The following is a 22,341-nucleotide window of genomic DNA, read 5'->3' as shown; positions in this document are numbered from 1 at the left end:
AATTGCAACACACGGCCCTCAAGCTGGCATAGCTGGTCTTGAATATCCCTGTCGAGCTCCCTACGCACTACAGCCGGGACCTGATGGCTGGTGACAGGTACCTCTCCACCCCCGCTCCCAGGGGAGGGGGGCCGAGCCCCATCCCCTGAGGTCATTCCACCCAAAGGTGGTGCAGGGTCAATGGAGGAGGAGGTCCTAGGCTGGGCCCCAGATGTGCTGGCACCCAGTGCCAGGGCCAGCTGAGGTTGGACAGGTGGGTCCGTTGGGACTTGCCTTCCCATACGAGCTATGGTGTTGCCATTTTAGGACAGATATTGGTTAGTAATAGTCAACAGCATTCAGGATTAGTTATAACAGCATGCATAGGTATTCCCATTAACCCAAGACACCAGATTTACCACAGTTGCAGGGTGAGCAGAACACATACATATATGGGACAACAGTGGCCATTACAACAGCATGCAGGTTTCATTGATGGCAACAGACCTCCAATATGGGAGTATATTAACATGGCACATGCATAGAACCAAATGTGAATATTTATAAACCAATAGGACATATGTACCAACAAAAGATTGGATTGTACACGTACCCATTTAGGTGTGCAATTAGGTTATTGTTGCACATATGGTGGGAGTGAGAGGGAGGTCAATTAACAATTAATATATCCCTGTAGTTTTCACAACTTTCTTAGTTACTGCAGTGATCTGTCCCTTACATATATTATTACACCACTCAATGGCCTTAGTTTGTACAATTGTATGTTTGTAGATTAGTATATACGTGGACTGTGTCTTACGTATCGTTTACACCTCTTACCTGTTATAGCTGTGGGGAAAATCTTTGTTAACACTACCTGACAGATTCTACACGTACTCCCAAATTCCATGCTTGTAGACAAGTATAGGAGTGAACTGTGTTGTAACTACAGTCTCCACTTCTTACCTGTTATAGCTGTGGAGAAATATTTGTTAACACTTCCTGACAAATGCTACACATACTCCCAGATTCCATGTTGATGTTATACACATACCTAACAATCCGTTATTGCACGCACTCTGGTCAAGGCTTGACAAGATGCAGGTGTTAATGTGACATATTTTGGAATAGCTGTCATACACTTTGGGTGAGATGCTACAATGACAGGTTTACTTTCATATACATTCTCTTTTTATGTTCAGGTCTCAATATCCATTATATGTCAGTATAAGCTGCCTACATTTCTTGGATCATCTCACTGATTTGTCAGGGGAACAGGTTACTAGGCATCAGATATGGCCAATTTATCTGGACATGCTGGGCAGATCAGAACAGCTGAGGGCATGACTATGCATCCAGCTTACTACCTGAACATTCTACCACACTCTGTACAGTTGATAGTTATGATTATGCTTACAGTGTACTATCTGAACATTCTAGCAAAGTCTGTACAGTTGTTAGGTCTAATTATGCATACAGCTTTCTATCTGAACATTTTCATAAACTCTGTACGGTTGTGGGGTATGATTATGCATGCAGCTTACTACCACTCTCCGGATTCAAATCCCTGCTGTGTGTGGTAAAAATATGACAGTAGACATCACAGTACAATGTGCTATCAGGGAATTCGGGTAAAGCATTCCAATGGTTTCTAAGTCTCCCTCAGTTGTTCTATATGACTGACCTCTTGGTACTTCCACCATTGTTATACTGAACGTCCTACACATTTTAACTGCATTCAACAGCATGAGTAAGACTGCTTAATACAACAGTACTATTTATAGAATGCAACACTACAACAACATATGAAAGCAGAATGTACACAAGCACTCCAGGGGTTATACTTTTATTCACAAGATATTACACCTTTATTTACACACAACCTATATGACAGTCTTCCTGCCATATTGTCTGGTTTATTCAGTACATCCCATACACAACACATTTTTATACTGGTACAACACTTTCTAGAACTCTTATATTTTTTCTTATGACAGTACATGCAAGATTATTACTAACCTGCCTCATGACGCAGCCTTTGCAGCCTAGCAGCATGGACTTGCTGGTTTGCAGCCTGCTCATCTGCAGCTGTCAGAGAAATACAGTGATATTTAGCCATTACCTATCCATAGTATACACAAGCTAGGCAATCATTATCTACATAGTAGAATGGGTACTTCGTCCTGGGGCATCGGCCATTTGCCTTGAATCTTGGATCCTCTGCTCCAAGAGATCACCCATCCACTGCTTCAGGTCAGCATGGTGATGCCTGACCTGCTCACCAGTTCGTGGGATACCAGTGGCACTGGTGAGGTCATGGGCGAGACTGTCTCAGGCCTCCACTTTATACTGAGAGCCCTGTTACTGGCCCTGCAGTAGTCTCTCCTCATGGTGTTTTATCAGGAGCCATACCATGAATCTGGACTCCTGGGTGCTGCAGCGCTGCACTCTAAATCGAGTGCCTTCCCCAACTCTAGCCATTCTGTCTACAGTAGGGAGCTGCAACCATTTATGGGAATTATTGGCGCCTGTGGGGTTTAAATACACCCAATTTCTCGCATTTTCCATGATTGGATGGTATTGCAAAGGCTAAGCTATGGGCACACCTGCTTACCTAATGTTGGCATTGCTTAAACGGGTATACCACTGGTCAGATTGAGTTAGCCAGCCTACACATTGCTTACACCACGTAAGCTGAGCTGTGCAATGCTTAGTGTTGCTTAATATTTAATTAGTATTATATTTTTCTTTTGACATTGATTTATTATTTGTTACATGTTATATCTGTGTCTGGTATCTATGATTCATGTGTATGTACTCTGTATGGGGTCCTGGGGACTTTAACATTTTATTACAATAACACCTCACATCTGGCCTTTCTGCAATACTCTAGTTCACATATTTATGTTATGTAGCAGGTTATACAACATCACACCGTACATGGATTCATTTCACATGTTCATTTTGATTTCCCTATGGTGAAGATTTGTTTATTGAAACCTCAATCTTAGGTACTGCTATGATGGGTAAGTGATTAACCACTGTGACTGCAGTATACAAGGTCCTAGGTTTGAGCCTTGCAGGGCTGTTTCTTTTGTTGCTGGGAAGAACACGGGCCGTTGGATACAGAGTGATTAAGGCACTTTAAAGCAGTTGTAAGCAGGTTTGTGCGGCAGTAAGGACTGCTAACTTCTGGTTACAATTTCTTACACTCAGTTAGCTTCTAAATTGCTTAGTCTGTGTAGACAGTACTTACCCCCCTGCAAACACAGTTAAACATGCTTACTTTTGCTTACATATGCTTACTACTGCTTATTTGTGCTTAAACCTGCTTACTAGTGCCTTATTCATTATGACACTGACACTTCACATCTGCATTTCCTGCAGTACTCCAGTTCATAAATATATGTTATTTAGTGGGTTTTGCAACAAAAATATTGGTTATAACATGCTTTGCCATGTAAAATAGACTGTGCTGCAGTGAGATTTGAACCAGGAATGCCTGCTCGTTAGGCAAATACTCTACCCACTACACTACTGCTGTGTTGCTTCGTTTGCGTATATCTTCTTTGTTATCCTCTTCAGCCTTTTAAGCTGCTTTAACCATAGCTAAGTGATGGGCACACCCTGGCATCTATGGTTAGCTGTACTCGGATTTAAAAAAAAATAAAGGGGTTTCTTCATTTGATTTTTATGTACTATTGCTGTTGTGCACATGGAGAACTGCTGGTGGGGATATGAGGACACCTCTGAATGATCTTGCTCATTTCATACCACTTTCTGCTGTTCTACATTGCAGGGGCGAGTTTATTCTGAGAGCACTGCTCTCAGACATGCCTTCTGCTCTCAAACATGCCCCCTGCACTTGTGCACACTCCATGTAAGCCTAGAAGCTCAGGCAGCGTGCCTTCATTAATATGCATGGTGTGCTGCAATCCAGCTCCTAAACGGGTGCTTCCATGCAGGACTAAGCTAGTCCTGCATGGAAGATTACTGAATCCGGGGGTATCTGTTCCAGAGCATTTGTATTAACAAAGTCCAGGAACCTTAGTGCAAGTGTATTTGTGGTCTCTTGTATGTAACACAACTACTGAGTATGTGAAGGATATCCACATCAAAGGCCACAACACCTACATAGTTCCCATCCATCAGACCAATAAATGAGTACTATGCTCCCTTCTTCATGTACCTCCCTACACATCTTCCAATGATGTGCAACTGAAGTGTACCACCTTTGTCACAGTGAGCTGTCACAAATCTTTTTTACCATACCTAGATATTCTTATTGTTGCATATACATTATTGTCTGCTGGTGCTGACCACCTATCAAGTTGTTACACCAGATGCATGTGTGATACTCATTCCAGTGATGCACACAGTATATACATAGCTGTTTGGCAATATTAATAGCATGGGTAACATTTGTGACAGTGTGGATCATGCGATATATATATATATATATATATATATATATATATATATATATATATATATATATATATATATATATGCCATGCACACCAGTCACTAGCCTATATTAATCATAATGTCACATAAAGTTTTAACAGTGTCCCTCATAACACCTCCAGCAGATGTTACAGTGTCAGCACAGTGTGCATGATTACCCACACAGATTGCTGACATGTCATAAATACTTGCACAAATGTGTTTGTGCAAAACCATCTATGATCACTGAGAACCACATATGTTATATCAGAGACATAGGATTACTCAAGAATTTACTCTGATATCGTTCATTATTGTGTATGCTTCTTTTACTGTTGTCCATGAGCCTTTAACTGTGTCCCACATATTGGAAACCTCTGCAGATTACATTCATATTCAGGCAAATCAGTTTGCATAGCTTCACAATTTGTACCCTACCCTAACTGTATATAACACCTCTTAAAAATGTTCATGTAAGGATGCTTATCTCACAAAGACATCTTCCCCAACCTTATGTCACCTTTTATGACAGTCACATAATACACATTTACATTGTGCCATCCATACTGCTACAATTGTATTCCATTGGCATGCCCTCCATCTGCTGTACATTAGGTTGTTTCACCTGTCCTTGTTCCTTGTGTTCATTCCTACAATTCATCTGTGTGTCCCTATTCAATACCCACACTTCCAATGACACTTTATTATACATGGCAGTCCATGTTCCCTTACAGATCATTAACACAATTTCTGTACAGAATGCCTGGAATGGGATTTCACAATACTCTGCACTCTATAAACTGTCCTGTAATGTTTGGAACATATACATAACTATATGTTAAGCCCTGGAAATCACTGTGGCATTCTGTGCAATCCGCTAAGCTGCTGTACTCTAAGGTAACCAGGGTTGCTATCCATGTTGTTTTACATGGTGTTGCCAGGCACACAATTGAGCTTATTTATGTTTAAACACAATTCATGGCATAAATATTTAATTAGCACTGCTGCACTCCACTCATCACCACACACACATGTAAACTCTGTGTAGGCTTCTCGTGAAGCTTACATGGAGTTTATTGAATCCCAGGGTTAATCTATTTTGTGTGTTGCAATTGTGAAAGAATGTGAATGTGCATGTGAGTGTATCCAGGTACAGCAAGAGGTAAGTTAGATGATAGCTTTAGTGTTTTCTGTGTTTGCATGTGAAGTGTGTTTGTGTGACACTTTTATAGTGTTAAGGAAAATTATTTTAGTAGGGGAATGTGTAGAGTATGGGTTGGGACAGTAGCAGAATTAGAGTTAATGTAATACGTGGACAAAGTGATGCAAGGGGAAAAGATATATATATATATATATATATATATATATATATATATATATATATATATATATATTTTTTTTTTTTGATGGAGGTGAGTTTCAACATGCAGAAATAAATGTGCAATGTGCACTGATTTTTCTGCACATTGATTGTTGGAAGCATACTAGTGTGTGTGTGTGTCTGTGATTATGTGTCTGTGTGTGTGTGTGTGTGTGTGTGTATATATATATATATATATATATATATATATATATATATACACACACACACACACACACACATATACTAAATATATATATATATATATATATATATATATATATATATAAAAATCTATATACATATGTGTGTGCGTGTGTGCGTGTGTGTGTGTGTGTGTGTGTGTGTGTGTGTGTGTGTGTGTGTGTGTGTGTGTGTGTGTGTGTGTGGGTGTGCGCACATGATGTTTGGGTATGAGCCTTGATTCCCTTGTTTTCTAAAATGATGACTATGTGTTTTGTATTTAGCTAATGATGTCTTCAGTTTTAATAATATTATAACCATGAATGAGTTGTTGATTTAGTTTGGTTTTTGCAGGCACACCCGTATGAAATGCATTGTGTTTGGGCAACAACAGTCTGCTTCGCACTTAGCTGCAGATGAGTAAGTCTATGAGGTGCTAATGAGCTGCTTTCTATAATGAGAGGCTTGATTCCTTCAGTCTTCATTTGTTTTCAATGTGACTTTGACCAAGTCAGTCCACCAAAAAGTACTACCGTGCTGCTCCTAAAAAGGGAAACTTGTGTCCAGTAAGCTGCCCAGGCTGTCTGCAAATGCATTACTCATTTGTCTTCTGAATTCTTGCACCCTTCACATAGCCACAGATTATGGTTCAATACATGATATACTTGAATGACAAATGCAGTTTCAACACACTGAAGTTTCAAGGAAATATGAGTTTATTGTTTTTCATTATGTCTGTTTACAATGCTAAACATGTTTTTTTTTATTTAACAAATGTTTCTTAGTGTTTCTGCTATAATTGTTAAAGTAAGATTTAAATTAAATCGAAACCACTGATTAGTGGGAAACAGGTGCAAGTGATTCTTGAATTTGTTTTATAATATTCTTTTTCTCTTTCTACTAAGGTTCAAATGTCTTTGTGTCATTCTCCCACTTATTGCCTTCATTGTACCAATTTGGTTTATTACACTGTGTACTTCATCCAAAATATAATCCTTGAGCCTGACACATTTATTTTTTTCTGTGTTGTATATATGGCTGGGATATGTAAAACATGCAAATATATTATTAGACTGTGGTATTTATTGTTGTTTTTATAGGTTCATAGGTTGGTACTAGACTATCGGCCCTAGGGCCTATAAAAGCCTAGCCATAACAAATCCCTGGCTATTTCTTCCCACAGCATTTAGTTCCCTGGACCCCTGTCTAGCAGGGCGACTGACGTGATCCCAGGGGTGAATTACCGATCTCCCATCCAGTCATCAAGGTTCCTTTTGAAGAGGGCCAAAGTGTAATGTCAAGAATTGACAAGAAATGTTCAATGTCCAAATTAATGAGCTCTGAGACAATGCACACCATAGCTTTACATATGAGATTGGTGAGACTGATAAGTCTGCATTAACTAGCATCCATGTTTAGACCACACTGGTGTAACAACATTGCAGTGGGTGTTTTCCAGACTTCAAGAATGTAACCAGTGGAGAGGCTTAGATTAAAGAGGCTATGTAGGGGTTCATATATTTCATACGTGGCACTGATCATCAGACAACCTAGTATATTATTAAGGCCTATGGATGATGAGTTCTTAGCTTTTGATTGGTGGAGGGAACCTGTTCCATAGTAATTGAAGGAGATGAGATTTTGAAATCTGTGGAATAGCTATAACTATTGGTAGAGTAAAATTTGTACTAATTGTTTTCAGCTTGGATGGTATTTATTTCCTTTGGGTTAGAGTGTACAATACAGTTATGCACTAGCTCTGAACAATATTTGGTGTTAGTTCTTAAATTACTGGCATAGATAAAGAAGGTTTTCTAGTTATTTTTGTTTTTAGTGAATATTTTAGATTCATTCTCAGCTTTGACCTACCTAAGGCTTCCTTTGGTTACTTAAGTTTGCTCTTAAGACAGGTTTTGACACACATATATGAACCAACACATGTACACACACACACACACACACACACACACACACACACACACACACACACACACACTCACTCACTCACTCACTCACTCACTCACTCACTCACTCACTACAACTATCCCCTACCCTAACCTGCAAATGTTTGTGTGTACATATATACACACAAAAACCTACTTACCTGTTATGCTACAGCACATATCTGACAAAATGAACATTTGATACACAGAATGTTTGAACAAATAACCCTGCATTTCATTCTGTTTCAATGTATTTGTGTTTGCCATCACATATGCTTCAAGATAAAATATTCTGATTCCTTGTATGTAGTACAGTTTTGGAATTATTAATGCAAATATGAACAAGCAATATTTGATGCCTAAAGGTAGAATAGGAGAAAACTGCTGAAATGCCTGGAGGTGCACTCGGCTGTTGACATAAAATATAAGATTGTGAGTTAATACATATGTTCTGCATGAGCACTTGTACAACTGTAACGATTTGTCAGTAATCTATAAGGGAAATCAATGGCACCTGCCTCAAAAATTAACACTTTTTAGATGTGTTAAGTTGGCCATTGTTACACCTGTAATTTAAATCACAAGCAGTCCTGGCTAGTTGAGAGCTTCGCATGACATATATATATGCCACAACCCACACTTACAAGAATATAACCCATGCTGTCACTGTTGTCAATGACCTATATATTTACTGAGTGCATCACAGCAAGACGTATCATAAATGCATCTTGTATAACATCTTGACAGGAAGGCTGCACTGTCAACTCCTAATGGTTATGCATTACAAAGAAAACTTATGGCCGATAAGATGTGTGGGAGCTAATTGTGGCAAAAGTGATACACTTGAGTAAATCATGCCTGTAAGATATGGTGAGGCACAAGCAAAAAGGTGCATTGTACTCAGTTATTGAAGTGATGAGGGCTGTGAAAAATGGGACCAGAATGTCATTTGATGAGGATGTCCAGCCCATACTCAGGAGTTGTGTTACATAAAAGGTATTTGTCACCACTATGGGTACATGCTAATGGAAGTTCCTACCACCCAGGTCACATACCACTTGGTCTAGTCATAGGGGTGTGTTTTCTATATTGCAATTAGCTTGGGTATTTGCTTTCATAAAGGAATTAATCATGATTTCTGTTCTTCTATTGTGTCTCCATGACTCTAGTAACAATCATTTGTGTGTGTTAATACTTTCTGCAGTACATCAATAGCATTCTTGGCTTAAATGATTGCCCATAATTTGCAGTCATCCACAAAGCCAGTTAGACAAAGGATGTGTAAGTTTGCCTTGACTTATGAGACTTCAATACTGAAAGGAAAAGGCCTAGTACAGAACCCTGAGTTATGGGCCTGGTCACTAGACTCTAGCTAGAGATGGCTTCACACATTTCCGCATTGCGTCCTGTATATGATCCATTTGTCTACCCACTTGGTGATGTAGGTGTTTATGCCCACTTGAGACAGTTTTTCTGTAATACCTGAGGGTGGAATTGTGTCAAATGCCTTGGTCAGGTCAAGCTACATGGGAAGACATTCTTTTCATCATGCTTGCCTTTGGTGACCTTCTTGAAGATGTCAAACAGATTTAACAGATGTGATATAGCCTTAACAAGTCAAACATTGGTTTGGTACAGATGGGAGAGTATCCGTGTCCTTTTTGATAATGTACATGGTGTGTCATTGGTCTGCCTCACAGATGTGGAGAGTCAGGATTATGTGTCTATAAGTCCCTGCATCAGGTGATGGTCCTCACTTTTTATCAGTTTCCTGAGAAAATAAACTGAGTAATGTTTGCATGTATGCTTTGGCTGATGGCCAGTGGTGACAGTGTTAGTGGTGGTGGTGGGGGGCGAAGTGTGAGACAAGTTGTCAGCTAGCAGATTGTCTATTTTCTTGGGTTGAGTAAGGCTGCTGGCATCCACAATCAGCTCTGCTCTTAGCTGTGTATTCTCCTCAACATTTTAGACTTATTTAAATAAATTATTTGTGACAACACCTCGAAATGCAACATTGGATATGCATTGAATGCCATACAATGGTATTGTTCGCACAGTCATAACTGCACCCATGTCACAAAATTACATCAATTTCACAACATGTACCTATATGTTTTTCAGTGGAAAGCTGTTTTTAAATGGCCTGATACTATATAAGGACACATAAAAAATGAGCTGGTTGTGGCTCATGCAGAACATTTACCAACACAAATGCTGATAGTTACATAGTGGTGCTGGTGACTATCTCAATAATCCATGGGGATAGCAGTACAATTACCCATACAATGAATTCAACAAGGTTGCAACTGAATCAGAACGTGGCATTTTTGTCTATATTATAACATTACAACATATAGATGACACAAGACTTATGTGTCCATGTAATCAGTATGAATTTATATTGATGTATGTCACAGAGCATTTAATGATGGTAGGTAAGCACATGTAAATCTGTGCCATACTCCAAGTGTCACTGTGATAGTTGATTGATAACTGCCTAGATTGTTGATCTGCTTCACTACAAAAACACATGCCTCCCTATTCCAGCAATATACATTGTATCATCACATGTCAACAGTTCTCAGGAGACATATTACAACAGCTGTTATGGAAGGACCATTCAGTGAAATTGCAGTAGTGGCCATCAGTACATTACCTTACATCACAGCTTGTAATACCCTCTAGTAGGCCTACTGTACATACACAACTCAACATAGCATATGCTGATGACAGCAACATTGACATGTGAAATGTTCATAAGGTCATAGGACATTACAGTAACACCTAATACATAAAATCTTAAACATTATTAAACATATGAACCAAACTCCATATAACAATATGCTGGAAGATAGTAAGGCTATGTGTGTTTTTTTATTTCATTGCATTACATAGTGCCTCTCTCCATATGTGACATGTGTACCACCCCATGACAGAATTAATCAGAATTCCAGTGGTCTGGAGATGGCTTGCAGAGGCTCACAGAAGGACTCTGATTCATGATGTGTGTATGCATATTTTACATGAAAACATCCTCCACTCCTCTGCAGGTAAGATATCATGTGGCAAGAGAGAAAAGGAGTTGTTGGATGCATGATTCTATGTCAAAAATTCTCCTAAGTGGTAGTGAAATGAAAAGTGATTCAAAAGTTCATGCAATTATCATAATGTATCACCAACCACACACACAGCAGTAGACTGTGTCTGATTTGAACATTACACCAGTATAGGTATAGAAGCTGAATTCCATACAACATAACAGTAGCACCACCACATATGTCTGACTTTAACAATGCCACATTGCACTTTATGGAGTATGATAGCATCATTTTATACTGAGAAAACATGCTGGTAGGAGTGCCTGACATGAATATGGAGTCACATTTTGGTGTAAAATTGTCTCAAAAATATCACTTGAATGTATACACACTCAAGTTGATTGTTGTCACATTAGAACCCCTAAATATCTAGTTACAGAAGCTGGAAAACACATTATTTAATCTTATTGCCTCAACATATTTTTGACTTAAATAATTTCAGTGTGTACTTTATACAGGATGACATCAGTGTGTCACAAGAAAATGTTCAGAGGAATCTCTGACATAGTTGTGGACTTATATTCATTTTAAAGTTATTAACATGGTGATTTTTGAATGAACACACACCCACAAGTTGACTTCAGTGAGACTAGAGCCCCTACTTACCTATCTAAAGGTCATAATACTTAACACAAGTGCCAAAGTGCAAGTACACTTTTTACAGTGTCAGACAGCACTTCATAGCTGATGACATCGGCAGTGTCTGGTGGGAAGAAGTTGGTAGTAGTAGGAATGTCTCACATGGTGTTTTAAAATGGTCTCTTGAATGTGAACTAACTGAGCACCAACACATATTCTTACTAATTGACTGCAGTGAGACTATAACCCCTACCTAACTATCTATAGAACATGGTACATAAAGCAAGCAACACCACAGCAAACTTTTTTTAGAGTGAAAGACAAAACTTTATAGCTTATGACATCAGTGGTGTCTGGTGGGAAGAGGATGGTATCAGGAGTTTCTCGCATGCTGTTCTAAAATGGTCTCTCAAATGCAAACTAACAGACCACCAACACATGCACACTCAATAGTTACACAAGCTAGAGAATTCGATACCGACACACGCACCATTATACAAATCTCAGTTTTACAGTGCTGCTGGACAATTTATAGTGGGCAACCTCATCACTGGATGTTTGAGGGAAGCTATTGTAAAGCCTGTATGAAATGGATATGTAGGCATGTACGACTGTCAAAATATTTGTTCTGAATGGGACTGGATTGCTGACAGTGGGATACAGATTTATGATCTTCTGACTACATATACACACACCAGTTGAATGCATTGAGATTAGAAACCCTACCTAACTAGTTACACTAGCTAGAGAACTTAGTAATTAATGCAAGCACCACAGCACATCTGACTTTTGCATTGCTACTGGGCAATTTATAGTGAAAGACATCATCATTGTATGTTTGGGAGAAGATGTTGGGAGGCGTATATGAAATGGCTGGTAGTCATGTATGACTGTCAGTATATTAGTTCTGCATGGAACTTGATGGATGATAGGATACAAACGGATGTCTGACTGACTACGTACACACACTTATGCATAGAGACACACACATAATGTTACTGCTGCGGAAGTTAATCAAAATATAAGTAAATTTTTCCTATCCGCAGAACACAGTAGTTAATAATTACATGATCTCTGAAGTATGGTTTTGTCTTGTCATACTGTCCTTTATAGATGATGCCATCAACATTATATGATGTTGGTAGCATATCCTTTTATGAGACTGGTGTGAAAAGTGTGGATTTTGTATTTTCTGTTGTGTTTCCAATGTGCAGGTATACATTAAAAGACAGCTTCTCAGACTAGATGCAAAAAGCTGTCAGGGCTGAATGTATCAGAACTGAGACATATGCAGTTGTTTCTCAGTATGTTGTGTACATTACACACTTATTGCAACACACAGACACAAACATGTTTTGTGATCAGCATAGATACAACTGTATATGTATGTATGTTTGTTCATATTTGTGATGAATTATCCACATTAATACATGTATAAGACAATCTGAAAGTTTATTGTCAGTGTAAAACTTTATTTCTGTAGTTGACATTTGGGAACTAGTACTGACATATCCATTTTCAGGTGCATGGGTGTAGGGCACACATGAGTCTGTCTGAGTAAATATGTGCTCTTTCAGTAGCAAATGCCTTCCCTTTGGTTATGGTTTTACATGAATTATTGAGTAAACATACAAATTCTTGCCAATCAGCTCTTTCCAGGTTGCACTGATGAGCAACTGGTTTGCATGATCAATGGCAACATGTTTGTGCATGTTAAATACACATTTAATGACTACTACTTGAACTTAAGAAGTATTTATCCATACAGGCGATGGCAGAAATAGTTGACAGATACTATGGTGCTTGTAATGTAGTTTATATTGAAAATGTTGTGTCAGAAATTTTATGACATTAAGTGCTATTAGAACTGCTTTCCCCATTTGCATGGAGTTAAGTGACAAGCAAATGCGAGTCTGCTTCACTGACAAAATTATAATAGCTGTATTGGTATGCTTTCCTTTGCACAAATACACTAAGTGGAGACTGCCATTCTGCTCACCGAAACAACCAAAACTCAAAAAAGCAGTGAAAAACAAACTTCACAACTCAAAGAAATGGGCGGAAAGAAAACAAACAAAACGTTTAATGTTTTTGTTCTTTTTTAATATGTTCAGAACTTCATCAGAAAGAGAGGTGCAGCAGTCATCTAGACAATAAATAACTGCTGCCTAACTGTCTCTGTGACAACAGATGTGACAGAAGTGAGGTCTTATTTTGAGCACAAATGATACAGGGTTCAAATCCTGCTCAATCTAATTTTTTGCATATGTAATCAAGATCTGATTAAATAATTACATATGATATTTTTTGCAAATGTGAGAGGGAATGACTAAAGTGATGTACTGTATAAAAACAAACACTACTCAATTGATTTATGTCAATAGTACACATATGGAGTTGCATATTTATACATGAATCAATCTGAATAAATGTTATAAGAGATATTTAAAATGAATGCCTTAATTTGGCTTTAACTGTGTGTATCCTTTGCATAGCAAGTTTAGGCAGCATTGCATGGAGGTAACTGTACCATGCCATAGCGTATGAAGAACCATTCACTGTCACTCAACACTGGTGCATGATGCCAAACTCCATACTAATGAAGAAGACAAAAAGTAAAGGGCTAGGGTTTATTATTTCTGTGTGTGGTATGTGATTTTATTTTTTGACCAGACTAAAAGTATGAAAATGGGGTAAATAGGAAAGTGCAGAAATGAGGGTCAAGCAGGGGGAATAACAAAGAAGAAGCAAGGTAAGAATGTGCAGCAGGGAAATAACCATATCTATTCACTTTTTCAACAGTGTAAAATGAAAATGGATAACATATTGGAAGAATTTGGACTGTCACAGCAACAAAGATGGGTGACAGCCAAATGGAGTGAATCAAGTTTGTTGAGAAGACACATGCGAGAAGTGGAGAGCTATGTATGTGATTATATATATTTTTTTCTGGGACAGGTGCCCATTTTTAATTTAATTTCTATGAGAGAGGATTGTTGGTTAAGGGACATAGGTTTGCCTGGGTCAGGTAGGTTGGGTAGGTGAGGAAGTGGTTGCAGACAAACAGGACAACATGACAGAGACAGGGATGGTGAGGGACACAAAGTGTTAAGGTATACCATGATTGGGGATAGGTGCCCATGCCCATCAAGCATGGGGCAGTGAGAATATAGTCCTCACCCTCAGAGCTGTCATCACCATTCCCTTCCTGGGCTTGCTGTTGGAGTGCTTGACATTTTTTTCCGAGCATTCCAGTGAGCATTTTCTTCATCTGGCTGAGACATGCACCAATGGTACCTTCCATGACCTCATGCACCATGCTTGGAATTTACTGGTGGGTGACAATATCACCACTTCTACCAATACTCCATGGAGCTACCAGTGCACCAGCTGCTAGGGTTATGCTACCTAATGTTGAAGATCCAGGTGGTGCAGGGACTGCAGAGGAAGTATTGCCAGGTTAGGCCTCAGACATGCTGGATGTTGGTGATGCAGTCATTGGAGTTGTGGCAGGCTAATTCACATGGTTGGCCTAACTCCCTGTGCTGCATATCATTTTTTAGTTGTCAGAAATGGATGACATCAGAACATTTTGACCACACATATAAAAAAAGAGGGATAAAGGGTGGGATAAGAGATAAAAAAAATAATTAGAACCATCATATCTCTCATACAATAAAGTTTTACGATATAAATATAATTTTACTTTTACATTAATTATACTTTCTAAAAACTACAAACTAGGACTAATAATTGTTGCAAGTAAACCTTGCAATATGCATATACAGTATTGCATGTATGCTTTTTAAAATAATACAAACTGAGTCAACAATCCAATTTTGTTATAGCTATTATTTAATATTTTTATTATTTTAGTATTTATTTGTTACTTGTGGGATTTGAACCCACAACATCTGAATATACTATTACAATTGACTCCTGCAATTCCTATAATCTACAGAATGAACCATGCATGCTTAATTTTTCAGTTAAGATATGCATGCTTAATTTGCTAATAGTGTATGGAAGAGCAATACTTTTCATACAATAATAATTAGTTCATGCTGCATACATACCTCTTGCTTCTCTTAGCCTTTCTAAATATTCAACATGGGCTTCCCTGTTCACTGCAATCTCACAGGCAGCTGTAAAATATAGAGAAGAGAAAAAGAGAAGAACTTTATGCATACCAGGCTTGCTTCTCTCCTGCTTTGAGTTTAATTTAAAGTATCTTTATCTGTATACTTACACAACTGTGGGATAGCAGCAGTCCTAAACTCATCCAGCCACTGGTTGAATTGTGCCAGCTTTCAACTTTTCAGGTCACTGAAGTGTTGCCTGCATTGGTCTCCAGTGCATGGAATGCTAGTCACACTGAAGGCAGCTTTGACAAGACTTTTCCAAGCCTCTGATTTATATTGAGACTCAGTATACTGTTCCTGCAATAGCCTATGGCTGTGGCACATTACAAGGAATCCAGTGAATATTGTGGACTCCTCTACACCCCGTCTTTGAGCCATAAATTGTGCACCTTCCTTTCTTGCTCCTGCCATGTCTGCACAGGACATACAGCATCAGTTAAAGTGTTTTTTTTACCAATTTGTGATATCACATTTAACGGTTAGTGCGCAAACCCGGACAATGATGCCAACCACTTTTGTGCAATGTTAAGTAGAGAGCAACATAGCCAAACAGAGAGGCAGGATGTTTTTTTTTAAATTAGACAGGGTAATGTGACAGTTGGTATTAGTTTATGGTTTGTATTCTGATGTATCTGTTAGATGAGTTAACTTTTTGGGGTATATACATTTTATGACTTGACATATTTTTTTGGTGGCTTTACACCCTAATAAAAGTAAGTTATAGAAAGCAGGATTCAAACATACAAAAAAGGCAATACATAATCTTCTGTGTAGGTGTTTTTACCTCCTTGCACTAATGAATTGTCTGTCAGACACTCTTATTAATTATGCAGACACATTTAATAGTGAGTGGTTAACCATGTATTTGTGTGACCTGACAATTTCATGGTTAATGCCTTCATGTGTATATGACTATCATTGGAACATGAAGTCCAATCCAGGGCAGAAAAGTTACTTTTAAATACAGTAACATAATTGTCAGGATACCATAGCTCTAAACTGTCCAGATTCTTGCAGAATATCCAGAATTTTGCCTCATATTTTTGGTCTGTTCCTCATAAAATTTGTAGTTTTCTGGAAAGTCACTGAGAATTGAAATCACTAAATCAAGACATGCATTTCAGTTTCAGACTTTATATCCTTCAGAAAATGTATGTTAACACAAATCCTGTTATTCTATCAACTGAGTTTATTGGAGCAACATGTAAAATCTATTCATATATTTGGGCCTTTATCCCCCATTATTTTAGTCTTTGTTTATATTTCTTGCACTAAGAGGAGAGGTATATCAGTCACATACATAATTCATATGATATCCACTGCTAAACATGGTCATTTTTATGTATAATTATATTTACATTGTTAATTTTCTGGCTGACCTGTATTGTGGCCACAAACCTACACCATTTGCCACATCAAATGCTGAGCAAGAGGTGTTACTTTTATAACCATTACTCTGCAGACTGATCATTGCAAATAAGGACATGTTTGTCACACATGCTCATTAGTTATATATGCACATTAAAGTGTTGAGAAAGTAGCAATGTATGGTTGTAACAGGAAAGTGCAGAAAATAAATGTTTAATTGTAGAACCATGATTGTACTAATAGCCATAGTTAGATACATAAAATATATGATATCATGTATATGCTGAATCCACCTGCTATACATAGTTATTTTTATGTATAATTGTTTTTATATTATTAATTTTTATATAAATTACAATGGACCACCATTAATAAAACTTAAAGTTTGTGGGATTATAATCCAAACAACAGCCACAGATAAAAAGGAGCTTTATTCACCTCTCTAGTGCCTTGGCAACTATGCCTTCAAGGAGTAGACACTACATCCAGATGATACAGCATATATAGTAAAACAATTAAACAATTAACACATCGAATAGCTCAATCGATTAATTAAATATTTCCAATTAAACTCAGCATTTAACCCTTTTGGAAGCAGTGTATCATACTTAAAAATAAAGCTTCTTTATACAATAATTTATCTTTCAAAAATACCAATTCTTCCATATGGACTTAAATTTTTTTTAAAACACAGTCTTTAAGATGTTTAAAATCACTTTGATGATAACTTCTAAAATTAACATATAAAAGGACTGTCACATCATATATTTTTATATCTCAAATGTGCTCCTGAAATCTGACCTTAAAAGACCTTTGACTGTCTCCAACATAAAATGTCTCACATGAGGACTGTAAAATATAAATGGCTCCTACAGTATTGCATGAAAAAATTATTTGGACTAAAACTTATTTCATTAACGTTAGAAAAATTATTGACCACCTAGGTACAAATTGAACAATTTCCACATTGAAAAGTAACCTTTTTAAGGGAGACCTGTCTAAAGACCTTAGCATCTTGCATTCTAAATTTACTATGAACCACTATGTCAGCTATGCTTCATCCTTTCTTATAAGAAATCAAAGGTCTTCCCTTAATATTTTGGCCATCTCATTACTCCTAAACATCAACCAAAAATAATATAAAAGTTTAATGATCCAATTATTAAGAACATTAAAAACTGTAACAATATACATGTCTCAAAATTAATGTGCATATGAGGGAATTGGTATCTTTGAAAGATAAATTATTGTATCAAGAAGCTTTGTTTATTTTAAAATATGATACACTGGTTTCAAAAGTGTTAAATATTGAATTTCATTGGATGTATTTAATTAATTGATATATTCTATGTGTTAATTGTTTTATTGGTTTTAATATATATTCTGCATAATCTGGATGTAATGTGTACTCCTTGAAGGAATAGTTGCTGACGTGCTAGAGAGGTGAATAAATTTCCTTTTTATCTGTGTCTGTCATTTGAATTGTATTTTCTGTTGTAGTTTTGCAGGATTAGAACCCTGCTTCAGCTGTATTGTGACCATTAACTGACATCTGTTGCCACAGGAAAAGCTAGATAGCAGATATACTTTTTACACTCAATACTGTATATGAGTGCTGACCACCGCACAATGCCACATAGCATGTTGCCTGATTGAAAACCATAAATGTTACAGTGTAGCTTTTTAGAAATTGGCAGGTCTGCAGCTGTTATGGTAGCATGCTAACTCGGTTAGCATATTTGCATGATGAAAAGCACAAGATGTAATAATGTATCTTTCTGAAATTGAGAATGTCTGCTTATTGACTGCAGGTGTTGTGGAAGCTTGCTGAGTGCCGCACAATGCAGCATAGTGTGTTTTCATTATTGGAGGAAAAAGTAACAATGTTTCTTTTGAGAATCTGACAATGTCTGCTTGTTTTCTAGGGCATTATGCTGTGCTTGCAAGAAAGTGAGCAACACACAAATGAGACAATCAAAGCTCAACATGTATCATTCTTGTAAAACGTTTTTCTTAGTTTTCATCATTAAAAGATAAATGTGGGACTTGAACCAAGAATGTATGCTATGTGCTGTATACATTCTCTTATTTGTCAAGTGTACTACACACATAGTTGATTCACAGCTCTAATGTATGCTGTCCTTATTACAGGAGTAACATCCATTAATATGAATTTATTTATCCATTTCACTGTATTTGCACTAAGTTCCATCTTGTGTAAATATTAATATTTAAAAATAAAGAAAAGATAAACAACATTACAAAATATATTTTAACACAACTTACAGATTTTTACACAACTCTGGATTTGAACTATCATACTAATGAAACTAACAAACACATTAGAAGTGTCATTTCTCTCTTTGCCATATAAACAACTTGGCAGCAGGAATGCAAATCATTGTGCAAAGACAGATTGCTTCAAATCTGTTAGGAACATTTACTGAACTACCTCTTAAAATACATAGAGCTGTTATGCTAAGGAGGGAATTAGAACTGTTTTAAGACAATGAGTATTGCTTATTACTTTGAGAGAATTCTATGCATTTTCAGTGACTGGAGTTCCTGTTTTTTCTTCTTATTCCCCCATAATCCTCAAAACAATTTTCTTTTCTTTGTGCTATTTCAACATCCTCGAAGGAATGAACTTTCCCTTCAGTTATCTTTAATTAACTTGGACTTAAACTTGGAAAGGTAGACATCTGTGTTTCTGTCACTGATTTTATAAAATTACATGGGCCTGATAAAATAATTTTATTTCTATCTACTATACCTTTTCTTAACCATTCATTTACTACCTTCACAAAAAGGATTTTTTTGCCAGTTTTTCAAATCATTGTACATATGATATTCAATACCATCCAATCCTGTGGCTGTATCCATATTAATACCTTTTCATATTTCATTTAGGTCTTTCACATTTATATTTTTTCTAGATTCTTGTTGTATTCCATTTCTGCTTTATTTTCATTTCCTTTGTTTACAAATTTCTGTTCTATATGTTTTATCACCTCAGATATTCTGTCTTATTTTTATTATCTTTTAGCCTTCATTATTCTTTAATTCTCTTATTCCGTGTTTATTCTCTTTTACTAATTTATTCAAATAAGGTGCTACTTCTTTTCTTTCTTGTAAACAATATCTTTGTTTAATACAACAGTCTTTTAATGTTTCTTGGTTTATATTTCTTTTTCTTTCTCAGATAAGATTCTCTTGTCTCTTATTTTTTTCCTTAAATACTTCTTGAACCAATTGTTTATTCATTAATTTCTCTATTCTTCTCTTTTCATCTTGACATTCCAAAAAGCGCTTTTTGTATTTTTCTTTAAAACATATCCAACAGCTTATCTAATTTCCATAAAATATTCTTATACCTGTATGATCTTTCCATAATGCATCTATTTCTTTTTTATCATCTTTAAGTCTTTTTTATTAAGCCTTTTAACACCTTTGCCTATTTTTATGTATCATTCTTGCTCATATACCTCTATCCATATATCTATCTGAACACCTGCCTTTTTTTATCCCTTTTTGTAATATTTTAAGCTAATACTAATACATAGTCAATTTCCATTTTAATTTCTCCTCTTCTATAAGTCCATTGTTTGTTATCCCATATACATAACCTTCCACTGTTCATTATTTCATGCATAATTTTAACATAATTGCTATTTTTCTTTCATATTCTTAAATTGCAATTAAAGTATCCCACTATTATAATCCTACTAACACCTACATAATTTAGATTTTTTTAAATAATATTTCTTTCTTTCTTTTAAGATATGCATATAATGCAATCATTCTTTAAACCTTAGTTTTCCATCTTAAGTCTAATACTGTTATTTTTCTTAATTCCAACTATTGTAAAGCCTAAGATTTTGATGCTTTCTTTACATAAAATACTTATACTTGAACATGTGTCTTTTGCCATATTCCAAATCATCCTGCCACATAGAACTTCAATTTGTAATCTTTCTTCTTCTCTCAGATAATAGTATCTTCTAATATAATACACATGTGCATCGAAGCACGCCATTCTAAAATACCTGTTCTTCTTCTAATGTTCTTCATACTATTCACATTTAAAGCTAAAATCTTCAGCTTTTAAATGATATTGATGTTGGTCCTATCTCATTCTTTACCCTTTTTATTCTCTTTGACCATTATGTTTTTAAATGATATTTTCTTCTCTTTTACCCTTTTCTGTATGGATTTTTTTTTCCTCTCACTACTTGCCAATGTACCCATTCATCCTCACTCATATTGTGTGCCTCTTCTTCCACTTGTCTTTGCCTATGTTTTCTCTCCATTAATATAGCTTTGATTTTTTTTTCTGTTTTTCTTGTTCCTTTTCTATATATTATCATGTAGTAAATTCTATATACTTTATTTTTGTACAATTTCTAAATTTTCTTCACAATCTACCCATGTATGTCCAGTTTTTCCACATTTTTTATATTTCATATCACATTTGTGCTTCATGCTATGCTTTACCACAAATAACATGTTTCTGTTTGTCACATTCACTAATCAAGTGATTATTTATTTTTACAAAAAAAAAAAACATTTTTAGGTTGCCATCTGTATTTAACAAATACTCTATTACCAATCACATTCATCACACTAGGAATATGCAGCACATTATCACATTGCATTTTCAAAATAATCCCACTTTCTCAATCCCCAGTCCATAAACCTCTTTCATCATATATCTTTGTTGTGTCCATCACATCTTTCATATTGTTTTAAATGTCCTTCCATTTCATATTTTTCAATTTCCATATTAAATTGTATCATAACTCATTTTTTTGTCTCTATCAAATCCCTGTACTACATACTCAGTCCAAGGATTACAGTTTTTTTTTGTACTTTTCTAAGCAATTATTAATATGTTGCCCTGATTGAAAAAGCATATCACAGTAAGTTTCTTTGTTGATAAAAATAAAAGCCCTTAGCTCCTTGGGTGAAAAAGCCAGTGGTGCAACTATAGTGTCCCATACATTATACCTGTCCAGTCCTGTTTCTTCCATACTGCCTATTCTTATTACATCCTTCTTCTTCATTTCCTTCACCTCTTCACTTCTTTCTCCCTCTTTTACTATCTGTGCATATGATTTCTTTCTGTTGTGTCTTCTACAAACTCTTCTTCTTATATTTTCTCCATTATTTTGCCCCATGACCTCACCAGTTCACTTTCCAGTTCACTTTTGTTTGATCAGTTCTTTTAAATAAACATCCCACAA

This window comes from Protopterus annectens, chromosome 5.part0 (assembly GCF_019279795.1).
Source record: "Protopterus annectens isolate FY-2018-M chromosome 5.part0, PAN1.0, whole genome shotgun sequence".
Taxonomy (NCBI): domain Eukaryota; kingdom Metazoa; phylum Chordata; order Ceratodontiformes; family Protopteridae; genus Protopterus; species Protopterus annectens.
The sequence above is the reverse complement of the archived record's forward strand: the minus strand, read 5'-3'. Positions refer to the sequence as shown.